The following is a 17,216-nucleotide window of genomic DNA, read 5'->3' on the forward strand; positions in this document are numbered from 1 at the left end:
TTTACAGCACTGGACCTTGCTTCTATCACCAGTCACATCCACAACTGGGTATTGTTTTTTCTTTGGCTCCACCCCTTCATTCTTTTTGGAGTTATTTGTCCACTGATCTCCAGTAGCATATTGGGTGCCTACCAACCTGGGGAGTTCATCTTTCAGTGTCGTATCTTTTTGCCTTTTCATGCTGTTCATGGGGCTCTCAAGGCAAGAATACTGAAGTGGTTAGCCATTCCCTTCTCCAGTGGACCACATTCTGTCAGACCTGTCCACCGTGACCCGCCCGTCTTGGGTGGCCCCACAGGGCATGGCTTAGTTTCACTGAGTTAGACAAGCTGTGGTCCATGTGATCAGATGGCTAGTTGTCTGTGACTGTGGTTTCAGTGTGTCTGCTCTCTAATGCCCTCTCTTAGTGCCTGCCGTCTTACTTGGGTTTCTCTTACCTTGGATGTGGGGTATCTCTTCACGGCTGCTCCAGCAAAGCACAGCCGCCGCCCCTGACCTCGTGCGTGGGGTAGCTCCTCTGGCCGCGCTTCTGTGCCGTCCATCGCAGCCGCCGCCCTTCTGTACATATGTATATATGTGTGTGTCTCTATCTGAGAGTATAGATGTATACAGGATATAGATATTTCTTTGAAAATTTCCTTTCTGTATCTACTGTATTTTGGCCGTGCTGGGTCTCCACTGCTGTGTGAAGGCTTCTCGCTGTGGTGGCCTCTCTTGCTGTGGAGCCCGGACTCTCGAGCACAGGCTTAGTGGTTGTGACTCAGAGGCTTGGTTGTCCCTCAGCATGTGTGATCTTCCCTGACCAGGGATCAACCCTGTGCCCCCTGCACTGGCAGGCAGACTCCTAACCACTGAACCACCAGGGAAGTCCTGTATTTCTTATTTAATCTCCTTCTGTATGTACACAGAAGGTAGTATCCTTTTTTATAATCTTTTGTATTTTGCTTTTATAACTTAAAGTATACCCTGGAAATTTCTCTATTGTTGTTCAGTCATTCAGTTGTGTCTGACTCTTTGTGACCTCATGGACCGCAGTACAGCAGGCTTCCTTGTCCTTCACCATCTCCTGTATTTTCTTCAAACTCATGTCCATCGAGTCAGTGATGCCATCCAGCCATCTCATCCTCTGTCGTCCCCTTCTCCTCCTGCCTTCAATCTTTCCCATCATCAGGGTCTTTTCTAATGAGCTGGATCTTTGCATCAGGTGGCCAGACTCTTGGAGCTTCAGCTTCAGCATCAGTCCTTCCGATGAATATTCAGGGTTGATCTCCTTTAGGGTGGACTGGTTGATCTCTTTGCAGTCCCTAGCACCACAATTCAGAAGGATCAGTTCTTCAGTGCTCAGCCTGCTTTGTGGTCCAGCTGTGGCTTTTACTGCATATACATTATATCATAGTTTAAAAAGTTTCCTTCACATCTTTCTAAAAGAATCTACCTATATTTTCTTCTAGAAGTTTTCCTATGTAGATGACCGGTCTCTTTGGTCTTTATTCTGGTATATGGTGTGAAGGATAGACTCATTTATGCCTTTTTTAAACAGCTACACAATGATCACAATGTTACTGAAAGTGGGGTCCATTTGACTGCTCAAAAGCCAGGAAAGAGGCAAGGCTGGTGGAAAGGAAATTTTGCTTTATTTTGGAGGCTGGCAACTGGGGATGGGGCGGGTAGGGCAGACTCCTGTCTGGAGGTTGACCTTCACCCCCGCCAACCTCAGCCAGTGGTCCAGGGCTTTATAGACTGAGGGAGAGGGCTCCATGCAGAAACAGCACAGTCAGCTCTGACAGTCACCACAAAACCGGTCATCGGTGGTCTGCCCAGTGTCTCTCGGTCGTCTTCAGAACAGCTGGTCTTCGGGGCCATGGTCATCTTGTTCCCATTTCCTTGAGGCCCGTTCTCAGAATCGCGGCAGCTTATGTCATGGCTCGAGTCTGGTCATCATGTCATTAACTTCTTCCCCCTGGTGTTGCAGTATCTACAGGGCATGGCTCAGAATATTATCCGTAGCCCTTGAGGAGGCACTGAAGACCCTCACTTTGCTTGCTGACTACACTGCTATTATCTGGTCTGCTTTGACCCTGTCCCTTTGTTTCTGCATGTCCTCACTTCTCTGATTAAGCTTATTCTTTGGCTCAAGTCTTTCCACGGACAAAATGCAGGCAGAGGACATGGGGAGAAGGACCGTAGGTATGCTGTGCGTCAGCAACATCCTTTATTATCACAGACGCTGTCTTTTCCCAGTGATCTGAGATGTCACCCTCACCATGAACTGTATTCACATACGACTTTGGCTCTCTGCTTGGACTCGTTGTTCAGCTGGTTGGCTTGCTCATTTGCCAAGATCACGGTTTTAATTATTGAGGCTTTTTAGTACGTTTTAATATCGAGTAGGATTAATCTTCCCTCACTGCTCTGCTTTTAGAATTTTCCTAGCTATTAGCTACATTTGAATAATATGCAATATAATTATGTTGAAGGCTTCATTTTTCATTTAAACTGTAGAATCAACTTGTGTAAGTTCACAATAAAAACTTACTGGGAGTTTTATTTCCATTTTGTTAAATTTATATAGTATCTCTAAGGAGGATTGATGTTTTTTATAATGTTGAATTATCCTCTGCTAGAACAATGGATTTGTTTTTCATTTGCTCAAGTCATTTTTGTGCTCTGTGGGAGTGGTTCGACCTTATTTTCACGAGCATTCTGCATATTCCTTGATAGGTTAACTCATAAGCACTAGACCCTCTCTGTTGCCTTTGTAATAGTGGGTTTCTCTCCCATTACACACACACACAGACACAGGCTGTTGGTTTTTGGGATTCATTTTACCTTCTCCCATTTAAAAAAATTATTTTATTGTTTTCGTTGTTTTCATTATTGAGTCTCTGGTTTTCCAAGTATATTTTTACCTCATGTGCATATAAAGTTTTATTTCTTTCCAAACTTTTAACCCTGTAATGGTTTTTCCTGATCCAATTATATTCATTATATTTTCAATATAGAGTTAAATTGTGTGTGTGTGTGTGTGAGTCGCTCAGTCATGTCTGACTCTTTGCGACCCCATGGACTGTAGCCTACCAGGCTCTTCCATCCATGGAATTTTCCAGGAGTACTGGAGTGGGCTGCCATTTCCTTTTCCAAAATAGTAGTGTGGAGAATGGGAATTCTTGCCTTCTTTCTGACCTTAGTGGGAAATACCTCTATTGTTTTCCTATTAAGAAAGATAATAGCCTGCAGGCTGACTTTACATCTGTGCCTGTGGAGTCGCAATGAGTTGGACAGAACTGAGCAACTAACACTTCCACGTATATACGTGTGTATGTGTGTGAAAGTGAAGTCGCTCAGTCACGTCCGACTCTTTGCGACCCCATGGATTGTAGCCTACCAGGCTTCTCCGTCCATGGGATTTTCCAGGCAAGAATACTGAGTGGGTTACCATTTCTTTCTCCAGGAGATCTTCCCGACCCAGGGATTGAACCCGGGTCTCCCATGTTGTAGGCAGACGCTTTACTGTCTGAGCCACCAGGGAAGTCCATGTATATATGTGTGTATGTGTGTATTTAAGTACAAATGTGGGCTTCCCAGCCTGCTAATGCAGGAGACATCGACATGGGTTTGATCCCTGGGTTGGGAAGATCCCTCGGAGGAAGAAATGGCAACCCACTCCAGTATTCTCGCCTGGAGAATCCCATGGACAGAGGAGCCCGGCGGGCTGTAGTGTTTAGGGCTGCAGAGTTGGGCATGACTGAAGTGACCAAGCACACATGCGTGCAGATACAAATGGAGATAGATCTGTACACACGTCTAAGTCTGTACGTGTGTCTGTGTATTTAGTGAAATGTCCATGAATTCTTATTGAAATTGCTGAATTTTATTGAAGGCTGTTTTAGTATTATGGAGAAAATCATACCATTTCTTCCTTATAGCTGTTAATTAATGTGGCAAATTATATTAATCGATTTTCTAATATTGATCCAGTCTCACATTCCTAATAAATCTACTTACACATGATGTATTATTTTTTAATCTGTTTTTGGATTCTGTGTGCTAATAAGTTTTGTAGGATTTTTTGCATTGATACTTGTAAGAAATATGGGTCTCTGGTTTTTCTTTTGGGCTATCTTTATTGGTTTAGAGATCAGTATTATAGTTGCTTCAAAAAAGAATTTGAAGGTTTCTGTCTTTTTATATTCTGCAACAATTTAAATAATGTTGAGATTATTTTGTATTTATATAATAGATTCCCAATAAACCTTTGAGATTTTTTTCTTTTTAAAGGAACAGTTCTCTTAGATAACTTTCTGTATTTTGTCTCTGGGAGTAGGTCTGTTTAAGCTTTCTATCTTTATTTGGGTCAATTTTAGAAAATTGTGTTTTCCTAGGATATTATTTTAGAGAAGGAAATGGCAGCCCACTCCAGTACTCTTGCTTGGAGAATCTCGTGGACAGAAGGGCCTGGCGGGCTGCAGTCCATCATGTCACAAAGAGTCACACGACTGAGTGACTAAACCAGGATGTTGTTTGTTTCATCTGTATTTTTAAATCAATCTGCATGGAGTTGTACAAAACAGTTCTTAGTTTTTTATGCTCATATTTTTCTTTGTTATTTCTCCCTTTCTTTTTTTCTTTACTTTCTTGTTTAGGCAAATTATAGAAGTATGTGTTCATCTCTTCTAAGAGAAATGACATTTTGATTTAATACTTCTGCTTAATTTTCTACTGTATTCTATTAACAGTCATGTTTAGAATTACTAAGCAAATGTTAAGCAAATACGAATTTGGTTTCTATTCTGTCACATTTACTTTTAACTTTAGTATTTTTTCCTTTTGCTTTTTCTTGACTTATTTTATAGCTGTCTTTCCAGGTTTTGAGTTGGGAACTTAATTCCTTTATTTTTATTCTTTTATTCTATTGGTATAATTTTTTAAAGTTACACAATTTTTCCTGATCACTGTTTTAACTGTATCCCATACATTCTGGTGGAGAAGGCAATGGCACCCCACTCCAGTACTCTTGCCTGGAAAATCCCATGGACAGAGGAGCCTGGTAGGCTGCAGTCCATGGGGTCCCTGGGAGTCAGACACGACTGAGCGACTTCACTTTCACTTTTCACTTTCATGCACTGGAGAAGGAAATGGCAACCCACTCCAGTGTTCTTGCCTGGAGAATCCTGGGGACGGGGGAGCCCGGTGGGCTGCCGTCTGTGGGGTCGCACAGAGTTGGACACGACTGAAGCGAGTTAGCAGCAGCAGCAGCAGCATACATTCTGGTGTGCAGCACTTTATTGCCCCCAATTTTTATTAATCCTACAATTTTTATTTGTATTTTTCAGCTAATTACTGTTTTTTATTATAGAGTTTTTTTTTTTTTTTCCCCAAGAAAAAGAAAAAAGGGCTTTTTGGTACAGCACTTAAGATTCTGTGCTGTAGGTTTTGGGTGTTCCTAATGGACATCTATGTTTGTATTTCATTATTAAACACTTGCCTGTGGCTAAATGTGGTGCGTCTCTGTGACTGTTTCGTGAGGGTTCAAGAGGGAGCGTGTCCTGTGTCCAGAGCTGAAGCTTACTCCATCACCAGGATCTCTGTCTCCTTCCTGATGCTTTGCCCTTTGACCTTTCTTGGACCGAGAGGAGTGGTCTTCCTGGAGCTCAGCGGTTCCCTTCTCTGCGTCTCGACGCTCCTGCATCACAGTGGTTCCTGTGCTTCACGAGGGTGTTCACAGCAGACTCGGCATCGTGAGTCGTCGCTTTCAGCGCCCAAGGCGTCCTTCCCGTCTGTCTTAATGCCGTTTCTGCCCCGGAATCCCACACGACCCTTCACAGCTCTCCTCGCCTGTGCATTTGCCGAAACTGTTTGCCCTTTTGGCAGAAGGAGACACGTTGTTCTGGTTGCGTCTCCTGGATACACGTGGGGTTTGATTTTACTTTGTGAAGCATTTGAAACCTTCAGTTTTCAGTGTCACGTTTGAGTCAGTCGTATTCTGTGGTGAAGTGTTGTGGTTACTGTGCGTATTGTGACACGTTCTATTTATTTATTTTTAATTGTTTGCTTTCCTTCTTTTCTCTTTTTCTGCCCGTAACTTGTTTCTTTGCATCGATGGTCAGCCTCTATGTGGACACGTCTATGACACCTTCATCTCCCCCCACCCACTCGATCACCCCCTGTCTGTATTAGCTTTGCTGTCTGACTCCTCTCCCTCTGACCTCCTGGCTAAGCCGGCCCCTTGGTTTGTCCCCAGACGAGCTCGCTCGCCCAGGAGGTGTGACTCCAGCCCTGCCCCACCCCAGCCAAAGTGAAAGTCTTCCTCTTGGGGACAACTGTCCTGTGTCCTTAGAGGAACCCTCCTCTCCTCATCTGCAAGGCGTGGGGCTGGCCTTGACCCCAGCCCTGGGGTGTGACACTCGAGGCCCAGAGGGGGAGGTGGGTGCCCCAGGCCCCCATTTAGGACATCAGGGGGCAGGCCTGGCCCCAGGCACAGCCTCTTTCTGTCCTGGGAGGCAGAAACCACATCCCAAGAGGGCTCAGCCCCAGCTCTTGGGGTTGGGGGCAATCTCATCACCCTTATCTGCTCTTTTATTAAAAAAAAATTCTAATTGGAAATAGGTATTAAAATTCCTGAATCAGTCTTTGAAGTTTTTCTCTCTGAACTTTCATCTCTGTATTTTTCATTATCCAAATGATTTTCTCTATTTCTATTCCTTCAGTTGAAAAGGAAAAAAGGTTTAGTGTTCTCTGCATTTTCTGAACAATGTGTTTTTATGGCATGCTATTCTTGTCCGTAAAATCAATGTCTCTTATCTCTTTGATGTTAACTGTACTTTAAAGATGTGTCCCCTGCGGCCTTTATTATTTCTATTTCCTCTGAGTTAATTCTCTTTTCCCTCTTTCCCACCTTCCTGCCTCTGGGTTTTGTGTCAGGGACTTTCCCCAAGGGCCTGGAGACTCTGACAACGGATATAGGTCTGGACGGGGAGGGGGCTGGAGCGCAGTTGGTGGAGACGCCTGAATAAACTGGCGTGTGGGTTTTCCCAGACAGCGCTCCTGCCTCCTGCCGGATGAGACCTGGCCCTGGGGCTGGGGCCCGTCGGGAAGGACGCTGGGCCCCCGTGCGCTCGCCCTGCTGTGCCAGCTGTGAGGACGGCGTCTCACTCCACACCCGACTGTGCCTCTGCTCCCCATCGCAGAATCTACTGATCCCGCCTCCTCAGAGCCGGCTGCGGTGGGCTGGGGGCGGCTTCCTGCCCGTTCAAGTTGGGGAAGGGGCCTGCCCTCCACACTCCACATCCCCCCCTCGGGAGACTCGGGTGTCCCCGCTCCCGAGCCTCTCGGGGGTCCTTGGGGAGCAGCCAAGTGTTGTTGCTTTCTCCATCCTGACGGCACCCAGATTTCATCACTGCTGTATTCTGTCAGTGGCCACTGTGAATTTGCTTTCCATCCTCCAAAAATGCACTGCCGCCTTGAGTCTGCCATCAACGCCTTTCCTGTTCCACTGGGGAGCACCACCTCTGTTCTGTAGGGATGACTTCAGTGCTGGGGAGCAGGGAGAGAGGATGTTCTCATCTCCTGAGCCACCCGGACCTGCCTTCTCTGCCGCCGTCCAGCTGCTCCTGTGCTTTATACGTTTACCTCCCCAGCCCTTCCTCTTTTTCGACTGTCCACAAAGACTGAGCACCAAAGAACTGATGCTTTTGAACTGTGGTGCTGGAGGAGACTCTTGAGAGTCCCTTGGACTGCAAGGAGATCCAACCAGTCCATCCTAAAGGAGACTGGTCCTGGGTGTTCATCAGAAGGACTGATGTTGAAGCTGAAACTCCAATACTTTGGCCACCTGATGTGAAGGGCTAACTCATCTGAAAAGACCCTGATGCTGGGAAAGACTGAGGGCAGGAGGAGAAGGGGACAACAGAGGATGAGATGGTTGGACGGCATCACGGACTCAATGGATGTGAGTTTGAGCAAGCTCTGGGAGATGGTGAGGACAGAGAGCCCTGGCGTGCTGCCGTCCGTGGGGTTGCAGAGTCGGACACGACTGAGCGACTGAACAGCAACAAAGATGCCACATCTGAAGGGCCGTCATGAGTTGTTACAAAAACGCCTCCTTTCTCGGTGAAAACAAGGACGAGTTGGTAGAGTTATTTCTCGAGGCATGAGTGTGTGTGTGATTGTGTAAGTGTGTGTGTGTGTGGGTGCAAGGAGTGGGTGGGAGGCAGATGAGAGCGGAGGGCCCAAGGAGAGGGACAAGTTCACAGAATGCCCGCAGCACGGCTGTAGCTGGGTGCTAATTTGCTCAGAGGCATGCACGTCGCTGATAGCGAGCTGTGCCCGTGACATCCTGACACCGTCTCCCGGGAGGAGAGGGACCTGGAGGATGCTCGTGTAATCGCAGAGCCAGCTGAGACCCAGGCGGCTGGGGACGGGCGCCATCTCTCTGCACAATGGCGCTGGCGGAAGGTTGTGTATAAGGTGGCCTTATTAAAGTGACAAGGCAATTTAATTCCTTTGTGCACGATGATTCTACTTCATTGATTTACAATGGGAAGGATATAATTTTGCGAGTGTTGGCAAAAAGCTCAAATGTCAGCCTTTTCAAATTGCCATACTTGCCTTGTTCAGGATGAATAATGAATAAGTCACCTTTTGTCTACAGTTAAATATTCTTGAATAAATACAAAGAACATAAAAGACATAAATGATTGCCTGATTTATATTTAAAATAAAGATCAACATTGTGATAAATGGTGGAAAATGCTGTGTGTGCAGCCTAGGACTCTCCTGCTAATGACATTATCCGTGAGGACTGCCAGGTGTAGACTGTGGCTGGGGCCACGCTTGCCTGGGAGCCGCCTTCTGCACGTCCATGAAGGGAGTGCGGCTCCCCATGGGAGGGCCTGGGCTCTGCATGCCCCTCTGCGCCCAGCGCCTGACCAGGGCAGGGCAGGGCAGCCGGGGCCGGACCTCGGGAGGATGGTTCCCATTGGGCCACGTTGGAAGGGATTTTAGAAGAAACACTGGAGAAGGGTGGGCAAGCTGATTCATCTGGAAAATCAGCAGATCTTTGGCTGAGTAACTGGCGTTTTTGTACAGTTCGATGCAGCTGCTGGAAATGTGTGGGGCAGGGAGGACTTTAGTGATGAACAGATCTATCCAGGTGGCTCTCAAGTGAGTAAAACCAGGTGTCTGTCAGGATGAAGATAAGAGTCACGTTTATTAAAAATGTGTAAATTCGTGTGTCAGTCAGGGACTAATTTTCAATAGTTTTTCTGGAGGAATACAATAATAGAACGTGTGTATGGGGATATGCATGTTTGTCTACAGTGTTTTATATATATATATATATATATATATAATGCAATTTATATATATATATATATAATATTTGTTCAAGGAGCCGTGGCTCTGCGGGCGCAGGAGGGCCTAGAGGAGCTATCCCACATTGAAGCTCAGGAAGGGCGGTGGTGAGGAGATACCCCTCGTCCAAGGTAAGGAGCAATGGCTGCGCTTTGCTGGAGCAGCCCTGAAGAGATACCCCACACCCAAGGTAGAGAAACCCAAGTAAGACCATAGGTGTTGCAAGAGGGCATCAGAGGGCAAACACACTGAAACCATACTCACAGAAAACTAGTCAATCTAATCACACTAGGACCACAGCCTTGTCTAACTCAATGAAACTAAGCCATGCCCGTGGGGCAACTGAAGACGGGTGGGTCATGGTGGAGAGATTTGACAGAATGTGGTCCACAGGAGAAGGGAATGGCAAACCACTTCAGTATTCTTGCCTTGAGAACCCCAAAAACAGTATGAAAAGGCAAAATGATAGGATACTGAAAGAGGAACCCCCCAGGTCAGTAGGTGCCCAATATGCTACTGGAGATCAGTGGACAAATAACTCCAGAAAGAATGAAGGGATGGAGCCAAAGCAAAAAGAATACCCAGGTGTGGATGTGACTGGTGATAGAAGCAAGGTCCGCTGCTGTAAAGAGCAATATTGCATAGGAACCTGGAATGTCAGGTCCATGAATCAAGGCAAACTGGAAGTGGTCAAACAAGAGATGGCAAGAGTGAATGTCGACATTCTAGGAATCAGCGAACTGAAATGGGCTGGAATGGGTGAATTTAACTCAGATGACCATTGTATCTACTACTGCGGGCAGGAATCCCTCAGAAGAAATGGAGTGGCCATCATGGTCAAAAAAAGAGTCCAAAATGCAGTACTTGGATGCAGTCTCAAAAATGACAGAATGATCTCTGTTCGTTTCCAAGGCAAACCATTCACTATCACAGTAATCCAAGTCTATGCCCTGACCATTATCACTGAAGAAGCTGAAGTTGAACGGTTCTATGAAGACCTACAAGACCTTTTAGAACTAACACCCAAAAAAGATGTCCTTTTCATCATAGGGGACTGGAATGCAAAAGTAGGAAGTCAAGAAACACCTGGAGTAACAGGCAAATTTGGCCTTGGAGTACGGAATGAAGCAGGGCAAAGACTAATAGAGTTTTGCCAAGAAAATGCACTGGTCATAGCAAACACCCTCTTCCAACAACACAAGAGAAGACTCGATACATGGACATCACCAGATGGTCAACACCGAAATCAGACTGATTATATACTTTGCAGCCAAAGATGGAAAAGCTCTATACAGTCAGCAAAAACAAGACCAGGAGCTGACTGTGGCTCAGATCATGAACTCCTTATTGCCAGATTCAGACTTAAATTGAAGAAAGTAGGGAAAACCACTAGATCATTCAGGTATGACCTAAATCAAATCCCTTATGATTATACAGTGGAAGTGAGAAATAGATTTAAGGGCCTAGATCTGATAGATAGAGTGCCTGATGAACTATGGAATGAGGTTCATGACATTGTACAGGAGACAGGGATCAAGACCATCCCCATGGAAAAGAAATGCAAAAAAGCAAAATGGCTGTCTGGGGAGGCCTTACAAATAGCTGTGAAAAGAAGAGAAGTGAAAAGCAAAGGAGAAAAGGAAAGATATAAGCATCTGAATGCAGAGTTCCAAAGAATAGCAAGAAGAGATAAGAAAGCCTTCTTCAGCGATCAATGCAAAGAAATAGAGGAAAACAACAGAATGGGAAAGACTAGGGATCTCTTCAAGAAAATCAGAGATACCAAAGGAACATTTCATGCAAAGATGGGCTCAATAAAGGACAGAAATGGTATGGACCTAACAGAAGCAGAAGATATTAAAAAGAGATGGCAAGAATACACAGAAGAACTGTACAAAAAAGATCTTCACGACCCAGATAATCACGATGGTGTGATTACTGACCTAGAGCCAGACATCCTGGAATGTGAAGTCAAGTGGGCCTTAGAAAGCATCACTATGAACAAAGCTAGTGGAGGTGATGGAATTCCAGTTGAGCTATTCCAAATCCTGAAAGATGATGCTGTGAAAGTGCTGCACTCAATATGCCAGCAAATTTGGAAAACTCAGCAGTGGCCACAGGGCTGGAAAAGGTCAGTTTTCACTCCAATCCCAAAGAAAGGCAATGCCAAAGAATACTCAAACTACCGCACAATTATACTCATCTCACATGTTAGTAAAGTAATGCTCTAAATTCTCCAAGCCAGGCTTCAGCAATATGTGAACCGTGAACTTCCTGATGTTCAAGCTGGTTTTAGAAAAGGCAGAGGAACCAGAGATCAAATTGCCAACATCCTCTGGATCATGGAAAAAGCAAGAGAGTTCCAGAAAAACATCTATTTCTGCTTTATTGACTATGCCAAAGCCTTTGACTGTGTGGATCACAATAAACTGTGGAAAATTCTGAAAGAGATGGGAATACCAGACCACCTGATCTGCCTCTTGAGAAATTTGTTTGCAGGTCAGGAAGCAACAGTTAGAACTGGACATGGAACAACAGACTGGTTCCAAATAGGAAAAGGAGTTCGTCAAGGCTGTATATTGTCACCCTGCTTATTTAACTTCTATGCAGAGTACATCATGAGAAACACTGGACTGGAAGAAACACAAGCTGGAATCAAGATTGCCGGGAGAAATATCAATAACCTCAGATACGCAGATGATACCACCCTTATGGCAGAAAGTGAAGAGGAACTAAAAAGCCTGTTGATGAAAGTGAAAGTGGAGAGTGAAAAAGTTGGCTTAAAGCTCAACATTCAGAAAACAAAGATCATGGCATCTGGTCCCATCACTTCATGGGAAATAGATGGGGAAACAGTGGAAACAGTGTCAGACTTTATTTTTCTGGGCTCCAAAATCACTGCAGATGGTGACTGCAGCCATGAAATTAAAAGATGCTTACTCCTTGGAAGGAAAGTTATGACCAACTTTCCTTAGATAGATAGCATATTCAAAAGCAGAGACATTACTTTGCCAACAAAGGTTCATCTAGTCAAGGATATGGTTTTTCCTGTGGTCATGTATGGATGTGAGAGTTGGACTATGAAGAAGGCTGAGCACCAAAGAATTGATGCTTTTGGACTGTGGTGTTGGAGAAGACTCTTGAGAGTCCCTTGGACTGCTAGGAGATCCAACCAGTCCATTGTGAAGGAGATCAGCCTGGGATTTCTTTGGAAGGAATGATGCTAAAGCTGAAACTCCAGTACTTTGGCCACCTCATGCGAAGAGTTGACTCATTGGAAAAGACTGTGATGCTGGGAGGGATTGGGGGCAGGAGGAGAAGGGGACGACAGAGGATGAGATGGCTGGATGGCATCACTGACTCGACGGATGTGAGTCTCAGTGAACTCCGGGAGTTGGTGATGGACAGGGAGGCCTGGCTGCTGCAATTCATGGGGTCGCAAAGAGTCGGACATGACTGAGCAACTGATCTGATCTGATAATATTTTTGGGGGGAGAGACAGATTCAGTTTATGGAATTGGCTCCCGTGAGTGTGGGGCAGGCACACTGGAGACCCAGGGAAGAGCTGGCATGGCCGTTCACCTCCAAAGGCCCTCTGGAGGCAGAATCCCCTCCTCTTCAGAGAATCTCAGTCTGTTTTTCTTAGAGCCCTCAGCTGATTGGATGAGGCCCACCCACATTTTGGAAGATGTTCTGCTTTGCTCAAAGCCTGATCATTAAAATATTAGTCACATCTGAAAAATGACTCCATAGAGTCTTCCAGCCTGACTGACTTTGGCCAAGCATCTGAGCGCTGTGGCCTGGCCAAGATAACACGTAACATTAACCATCCTTTATATATACACACACACACACACACACACACGTACAAATGTACATAAATACACATGTACCCATACATATGCAAACATATGTCCACACACATAGGTATACACAGACATACATAAATATACACACCCACATATGTTGTTGCTGTTGTTCAGTCACTCAGTCGTGTCTGACTCTTTGTGACCCCATGGACTTCGGCTCGCCAGGCTTCCCTGTCCTTCACCATCTCACCATCATCCACATATACATGCACAAACATACATATATGTATACACTCACACACTCTCATATATACACACACATGCACACACATGTACACACACATGTACACGCAGGCACACACATGCGCACACACACACGCCTCGTCCTGAGTAGGAACAGGGGAGCCTCTCCAATAGAAAGCAGTGCTATCATGTGACTAATCTGCTCCCCTAAGGACTGTAAAGCGTCTGTCTACAATGCGGGAGATCCGGGTTCGATCCCTGGGTCAGGAAGATCCACTGGAGAAGGAAATGGCAATCCACTCCAGTGCTATTGCCTGGAAAATCCCTTGGACAGAGGAGCCTGGTAGGCTACAGTCCATGGGGTTGCAAACAGTTGGACACGACTGAGCGACTTCAATCAAATCAAATCAAATCAAGGAACGAAAATGTGTCCTTGTAAAACAAAGATTTTAGGGCCCTCTTTTTTGTGGTCAGATCTACATCAGGAACGAGAGGAGGGACGGATGCGCGAGGGCCTCTCTGGGGGCAGTTGGCCCGGTGGTCAGTCTGCTCAGCTGTCCGCAAGGGCGGCGGTTTCAAGTGGTCGCTCACGGACCTTGGGACCCTCAGGTGATGCTCGGGTGAGTCCATGTTAGACTGTGGAGACTGGAACCCGGGACTGTGGCTCTGCACACCCTTCCTTCCTGAGGGAACCTAGGTCATTCTCCCTGAAGTCTTCTGCCCCCAGGACGCGTGAGTAGAAGGTGCCATAGGCTGAGCTTGGACTTTGCCGCAGAGAAGACGGGTGACTTTAGAATTCAGAGTGAGCTGGAGTAGATGCTGGGAGGAGGGTCTCCGGGCGTGGCCACGTGAGCTTTCGACCACTGTCTCAGCTCATCTGAGATCCACGGGAGCGGTGGGCAGGGTGGGCCCCGGGTCGGCCTGCATCAGGGGATTCAGGAGGAGAGAGGCTCGAGCTGGGCCAGGCGCTCCCAGGGGGGTTCTCATTGTTTCCGCTACAAACAGAAAACCTGAGCCCGCCACACATGAAGACAATCCTTTCTGCTTGCGTGGCTCCTTTTTCCCCAAATGTCAAACTGCTGTGTGGACACGCTTCCTCCTGGCCCCGTCTCTGGGAAGACAGGTCTTTGGCAGGAACGGTGGTTCTTTGGCAGGTGGAGAGTTTGGGACATAAAGAAGGGTGAGTGCACTCTGCTCCTCCCTGCAGCTGGGTGGAGATGGGAGCTGGGTGTCCAGGATCTGGGGGGACTGTCTGTCCTCACAATCCCTGGGGTGCAGCAGGTGCGGAGTGGAGTGGTTCTGGGCTCCAACCCCAGCTGGGGTTCGGGGTGCTGCGGCCCACCTGAGCGTCTGGTGACGGAGGAAAGTGTCTAGTGGGAAAGACATGCCTGAGAAAGAAGAGGGTCTGAGTGGACCCACCGGAGAGGCTGGTCAGGGAGGGCTGGTCTGGGCTGCTGTCGGCTGAAGGAGAGCGTGGGGTTCGGGGGACAGGCTGGTCTGGGGGCCAAGCCCTGGGGTCAGGGTCCTGTCCAGGCTGTACTGTGGGTAAGGAAGGAGGTTACGCCTTGCGGTGCCGGGATGGAGGTGAACGGTTAGGTGGGGCGAGGAGAGGCTCAGAGGGCTGGGCGGCTCCCTCTGACTCCCGACAGCGCTGTACACTGGCCCACTGTGTGTGTGTGTGTGCGTGTGTGTGTGAGAGAGAGTGTGTGTGCATGTGCGGGTGTGTGTGCACGCGCGCGTGCGTGTGTGTGTGTGCATGCGCGCGTGTGAGTGTGTGTGTGTGTGTGAGTGTGTGTGTGTGTGAGTGTGTGTGTGTGCGTGTGTGTGTGTGTGCGTGTGCGCTCAGTTGTGCCCAACTCTCCACAACCCCATGGACTCTAGCCTGCCAGGCTCCTCTGTCCGTGGAATTCTCCAGGTAAGAATACTGGAGTGGGTTGCCATTTCCTCTCCAGGGGATCTTCCCTTTCCAGGGACTGAACCCCTGTCTCCTGCATTTGCAGGCGGATTCTTTACTGCTAAGCCACCAGGGAAACCCAGATGGGATTTTATGGCAATGGCCTCAGAGAACCGAACCGAGAAGGCAAATGAATGCTGCCGGGGACATTCTGGTCACGTGTCCTTGCTGCCAGGGGGGCCCCAGGTCTGGGGTCCTGGCAGGGCAGTGGTGGGCGGAGGCACACACTGGCGCAGCTCCTGGGGCTCTGGCGTGTCTCTGGGTTTTGGCGTTCTGCTCTGCCGTCTGGAGGGGCCGCGCTCTCTACCTAGGGGTCATTAAAAGCCCAATAAGCTCCTGCGTGCCCGCATGCCAGCAGGTTCCCAAGTGCTCTTGATTTTTTTCCTACATGAAATGGTCAACCTTTCATCACACTAAATGCATTTAAAAAAATCTGATTCATTCAGACTAAATGCAAAACATATGGATAGAAGAATGTTGTTTTATTTAAAGATAAAGGAGCACTGCCTGCTGTGGGGGGGCGTCTGGCTTCACTGGGATGAACAGGAAGCAGACAGCCCCTTCCTTGGCCTGAGCAGGATAAAGTGGACCCCAAGCAGCCTTTGTGTTTCTCAGCCTCCACTGTGGGCCCTTCCTGGTCTTTTCTGCACCCCGTCCCTTTTCACTGTTTAAAAACTCCTCACCCAAATTCCCCTCAAATGTGACTGCATTAAATATAAATACATTCTCCCTCAGTTGTCTTCAGGGCTGTGCACAGAGGTTCTGCCAAGTACATGCAAACCCAGGGCACAAGCTTTTAAGGCCTTATTTCAAAACACAGAGGAAAGTCACCCCCGGATTCAGTTGATTTCATAAATAAGTAAAAAAAAAAATATATATATATATATAATGAAAATTGACTCCACTGGCCTCAGCTTTTATTCTCGCTCTCCAGGCAAAAACACCCAGAAGAACGACCTCTTCCCAACTCCCTCCAGGGCTTTAAATCGAAAACTGAACGGCTCTCCGAATCAGGCCTCCCCTGCCTCTCTCCGGCCCCAGAGTCTGGAGGCTTCAGGGGCCTCTTGGGTTTCCAGTGCTTTTTGGTGGATTGTAGCATGCTTGTCCTCCCACCAGAGCTGGGGCTGTTTCCCCTCCCGGCGCCTGGGCTGACCCCTGGCTGGCCGTGGCCCGCACATGAGGGGGACTGTCCTCATCCTTGCCCTGAGCCCAGTCCCTGAGGCGTCTTCCTGCCCCTCCTGGGGTTGCTGCTGCCCCGTGAGCACGCCAGGCTCCCTGCCGGAGGCTGGTGCTGGGCGTCCCAGGCACACAGCAGAAACAGCGCCAGCTGATGCCCGTGGTCTGCAGGGCTGAGACGCGCCCCAGCTGAGCCTCGCGAAGAGCGCTGGCTCCCGGAACTGGGATCTCAGCCAGCAGCTGCTGTGCGAGCCGACAGCTTTCGGTGCTGTTTTGCACAAACCCATCCTGGAATGTGAAGTCCAGTGGGCCTTAGAAAGCATCACTACGAACAAAGCTAGTGGAGGTGATGGAATTCCAGTTGAGCTATTTCAAATCCTGAAAGATGATGCTGTGAAAGTGCTGCACTCAATATGCCAGCAAATTTGGAAAACTCAGCAGTGGCCACAGGACTGGGAAAGGTCAGTTTTCATTCCAATCCCAAAGAAAGGCAATTCCAAAAAATGCTCAAACTACCGCACAATTATACTCATCTCACATGCTAGTAAAGTAATGCTCAAAATTCTCCAAGCCAGGCTTCAGCAATATGTGAACCACGAACTTCCAGATGTTCAAGCTGGTTTTAGAAAAGGCAGAGGAACCAGAGATCAAATTGCCAACATCCGTTGGATCATGGAAAAAGC

The sequence above is a fragment of the Bos javanicus genome, chromosome 12, assembly GCF_032452875.1.
Source record: "Bos javanicus breed banteng chromosome 12, ARS-OSU_banteng_1.0, whole genome shotgun sequence".
NCBI lineage: Eukaryota > Metazoa > Chordata > Mammalia > Artiodactyla > Bovidae > Bos > Bos javanicus.